Source organism: Octopus sinensis, linkage group LG5 (assembly GCF_006345805.1).
Source record: "Octopus sinensis linkage group LG5, ASM634580v1, whole genome shotgun sequence".
NCBI lineage: Eukaryota > Metazoa > Mollusca > Cephalopoda > Octopoda > Octopodidae > Octopus > Octopus sinensis.
The window spans coordinates 49,605,180-49,610,703 of NC_043001.1; positions in this window are offsets into that span (position 1 = coordinate 49,605,180).

The following is a 5,524-nucleotide window of genomic DNA, read 5'->3' on the forward strand; positions in this document are numbered from 1 at the left end:
CAAAATAAGAAAATGGAGAAATACATCGAAATCAAATATCAATTACCAGATAATACTCAATCACATACTTTATTAAACCACCACATAAGAAACTATAAGGTTAAACATATTGTTCTACATCATTATGTTTAACCTTATAGTTTCTTATGTGGTGGTTTAATAAAGTATGTTATTGAGTATTATCTGGTAATTGACATTTGATTTCGATGTATTTCTCCATTTTCTTATTTTGTATTATGAATTTGTGGTAAATCACTTTACCTTTGCCCATATAATACAGTAAATGAAATAATTGCATCGCAATTCTTAACATTTATGTATCAACTTTGTTGGGTACTTCACTGGCAGTATATTGGATATATGTTATCCCATGGAGGGTTGTATTTACAACCCCTATCTCAATTTGTATATATATATATATATATATATATATATATATATATACATAAAAACACATGCATACACATACATACATACATACATACATACATACATACATACATACATACATACATACATACATACATACATACATACATACATACATACATACATACATACATACATACATACATACATACATACAACTTATATGTACTTCTTTCATTATTCTTAATTGGTAGAAAGTTACATGTAACGTGCTTGTAACTTGTAACTTAAAATATATATCGTTTATAGAGTAAGCGTTGTGAAATGTGCTTATTTCTTGCGATTTCCTGATAAAAACCACTTTCCTATTTACTATCTACTCAAATATTATCCATAAAATTAATGATTTACCCACTTACAACAACCCAAAATTAATGAATATTCTGAAAAAAAAAATTATAAAAAAGCTAATAAAAGCCATAAACTTTCTTTCGTGATTTATACGGTGTAATATTTGCTATAAATGGCACTTGAATATAGCAAGCTAAACTTTAAGTACTTGCTCGTACTTAATGCAACTCCAACGTGTCTACACAGAGCCGAGTTTGGTGCGACGTTTCAATTAATGACAGGATGATGATTACATTCTTACATACCATAAATTTACTTATTGTTTTAGTAGCAGAGTACCTTAGCTTCCGGGCTCTTGTCTGTCTGATATTTTCATGTTTTATTCCATTTTTTAAGACGTCATTGTTACTTCTACCACAGTGTTAGGTCGGATCTCTTATGTATGAATTACTGATTTATCTAGTTTAATCTAGTTTACTGATTTATCTAGTTTAAATCGGTTGATCACAGCTAATCTAGGACATCTGGATAGAATATAACATATTATTTCAGGAAACTGCATTCATAGATGACATTTCCATTTGTTTTACGTTATATATATATATATATATATATATATATATATATATATTATATATATATATATATATAGTCTATTCATATAGACTATGTTGTCTATTCAACAGAGATGCTTCTACCTGTCTGTGAAATGGCGGTTGTTTTTTGCAATGGCATTTGAAGTAGATCTTTCATGTTTTCACAGCTTTACGTTGTTTTATCCTATGTACGAATGTTAAACGGTAAAAATCTTCCTTTCAATATTCCGGTTAGTCTAAAATAGCGGTGTGCCAGAAATTGTAGTACCGGACTAGATCACTTGAGTCATTATATTTCTGTTATTTTTTTAATGGTTTCTGTGCCCATTCTATCATTTTATTGGGTGCGGACGTGTGCATATTGTTTCGGATTTGTACAGTATACTTGTTCTCTGTTAGGCTGGAGGGAGTGATTTCAAGATTTGGCTACCATCTTTTTTCTTTTTTGCAGCTCCAGCCATCGGGCAGAGACTGTCTTTGCTATACTTCATGCACCTCTGACAAACTATGAAGAAAGAAACAAATGACATACAAAAATGCTGCAATAAACACTATACTGAAACATACACTGCACGAAACAAACCCTTAAAAGAAACATGCTCGTTCCGCATAAAGAAAACAAGTGATCAAATGTTATATTTGATTGAAATTTAATCAGCAATGTACTTTCCCTAATTATCTGACTTCCTTCCATTTATTTACAAGTTTTTTAATCCCATCAATGTAAAACTATTTTGGTTTCAAAGCGAAGAACTCTGAAATGTCAGTTTCAACCTCCTCCTGGCTTGCGAAAGTTATGTCCCCCAAACGATTCTGTAAACTACGAAACACATAATAGTCTGAAGGAGCAAGGTCGGGAGAATAAGGTTGAGGAATTTTTTCCCAACCAGGCTTTTCGATCTTCTGTGATGTGATCTTTGTAGTGTGGGGTCGCGCATTGTCCTGATGAAACATCACCCCTTTTCGATTCACTAAAGCGGATCTTTTTCCTTCAAAGCTTTGTTCAAACGCTCTAATTGCTGACAGTAGACTTGAGCATTGATTGTTGCATTAGGTGGTAACAATTCAAAGTGAATTACTCCTTTGCAGTCCCACCTGATAAAGAGAAAAATCTTTTTCCCATGAAGTTCCCTTCTCAGTTGTGGTTGAGTTTTCCCCCTTTTACCAAGTCACAGTTTACGACGTTTAACATTTCGATAGAAGATCCATTTTTCGTCACCAGTCACAAGTCTATCCAAAAAGGGTGAAATGAGTTCGCGAGAATGGAGAGAAGAGCAGATGTCAATTCGGGATTTGCGGTGGCTTTCGGACAATTCATGAGGTGCCCATTTTCCAAGTTGAGGAACCTTTCCAAATTGTTGAAGATGACGGTGTATGGTTTGAACTAAGCTTTATTGCCAATTCTTCAACTGATAATGCAGGATTTTCTTCAAGTAATGCCTCAAGGAGCTTATCATCAAACTCAACTGGATGTCCTGTTCGATCTTCATCTTCAAGGCTGAAATCTCCACTTCTGAATTTTGCAAACCATCTTCTGCAAGTTCTTTCATTCAAGCATTCTTTCCCATAAACTGAGTGTATGTTTCGAATCGCTTCGGCTGCAGAGTTTCCTTTTTTGTACTCATAAAGCATTATGTGCCTCAAATGCTCTTTGGATACTTCCATGTTAGAAAGGGTTTTAATCAAAGAAATTTTAATTCTATTATTCTGTAAAATAATATTTAATTATTTTAAATGTACACAAACGCATAAAATAATTTTAAATTCCGTTAGACATTCTAAAATACTATTAAATTTCATTCAATTTTAAAAAAGGTAAAATCGGACAGAACTTATGGGATGACCTGATAATAGATTGTTTATTTGTTTGAACGATATTTCGACTGTTCGTCTGTCTTTTTCAAGTTCAAAATGTAAAATGAAGAAACACAGAATTTCAAAAATATATAAACGAGGAAATTCTGCGTTTCCACTTTGACAGAATGACATTATCAGTCATCAATTTTGCAACTTGCAAAAGGAAAAAAAAAAAAGGAAAAAAGAATATTTATTCGAAAAGTTTTGTGTAAATGTGATGGAATTCTCCTGAAATTATATTCATCCCTCCAGGGCGTAGTGTTAGTAATTCACAAGCATATTTGCTGTCATGCATTTTGAGGACTGGAAGTGTAGTATATTCAGAATATTTTCTGAGAATGTGCACTTTCAGGTGTTCCTCAAAGTGCAGCCAGCTGATGTAAAATGTTCGGCGAGTTTTGTAGAAGTGCTCTTGTGCCCGTTAAAGAGTTACGTCAAACTTTATCAAATAATAATAATAATAATAATAATAATAATAATAATAATAATAATAATAATAATAATAATAATAATCTTTGGGGTTTGAATAGTTCACCTCTGGAAACATGGGTGGTTCTTTCTACATCCTTAAACAACCCTTATTCAGGGACCTTATGAGCGGGATGGGCTACTCAACCTGAAGAAAATTCTAACTGGGCCCCACCTGCAAGGTCATGTGCTGTTTATCTTGATATGAGATCACCATGTCGCGCACATATGGTTGTGATGCATGTGCCTGGTGTACCTTTATCAGACGGGTAGTCATGATGGGTATATTGGGCTTCGTATATTTTACCCCAGTGTCACTTTGATGGCATGCACTGTTCTCTCACTCAATAATAATAATAATAATAATAATATTATAATAATAATAATGATAATGATAATAATATGTTCTGATGCAGTACCAGGCACTAGCTGTCTTGGCTTCTGATCTTAACTGATAGGAAGTGTTCTCATGTACATTGGGCTACAGCAGATATTCTGCTCAATACCACAGATTTGCTTGTCAGTTGATTGACCTTAACCAGTTAAGCATGTCCCTTAGTGGTTGACGATATGTGCACCTCTGATCACGAGCAGTAGTAGTGGAGGAGCATTATAGTCATGTGTTGAGAGGGATTCTTTGGGGTTTGGATAATTCACCTTTAGAAACATGAGTGTTTTGATCATCATCCTTAAACAGCCCTTATTCAAGGACCTTTTGGGCGAAATGGGCTAATCGACCTGAAAAAAATTCTAACTGGGTCCCACTTGCAAGATCATGCGCTGATTATCTTGATATGAGATTACTAGGTCGCGCACATATGGTTGTGATGCATGTGCCTGGTGTAGTCATGATGGGTATACTGGACTTCGTATATTTTACTCCAGTGTCACTTTGATGGCATGCACTGCTCTCTCACTCAATAATAATAATTCTTTCTACTGGAAGCACAAGGCCTTAAATTAGATGGAGGGAATTAGTCGATTACATCGACCCCATTCTTTCACTGATATTGAATTTATCGACCCCAAAACGATGAAAGGCAAAGTCGACCTCGACGGAATTTGAACTCAGAACGTAGCGGCAGACGAAATACCGCTAAGCATTTCGTCCGATGTGCTAATGATTCTGCCACATCGCCTCCTTAATAATGATAATAATAATAATTATTATAATGATGATGATGATGGTGGTGGTGGTGGTGGTGGTGGTGGTGGTGGTGGTGGCTTCTTTATTTGCTACCAGAACGACAGATAAGGGGGAAAGATACGAAGATGGATATAAAGCCTGGAGAGTTACATAGAATCGAATAATTAAGAAAGTATACAATGTGTAGAGAAAAAACATGATGATGATGATGATGATGATGCGATCTTCCTGATATAGGAGGACTTCCAGAGCAACATAAGAACCCTCCAGTTTTCGATTCACTCTGCTCACCAGGAGCAACAAAGTAAGTGTTCCACTCTCCTCCAAAATTTTCAGTCCACATGCGCATACTTAGAGCACGTTCATTCATTTGTGCCCTTCTCGCTACATTCATCCACCCTCTTAGAAATTTAATAGGTATAAGAGGGATTAGTACTTTCCCCTCCACTCTCACTTTTCTTACAAATGGAGCTTTAAAAAGTTGAATAATAATAAATTGGGATTTCAAATTTTAGCACCAGACAAGCAGTTTTAAGGGAGTTTGGGCGAGTTGATTACCTCAACCTCGGTGCTCAGCTGGTACTTATTTTATTAGTCACGAAAGAACGAAAAGCAAAGCTGACCTCGGCGACATTTGAACTCAGAACGTTAAGCTGGAAGAAATGCCGCAAAACATTTTGCCCTTCATGTTAACGATCCTGCCTTTGAATAGCAATAAATAATACTTTCTATAATT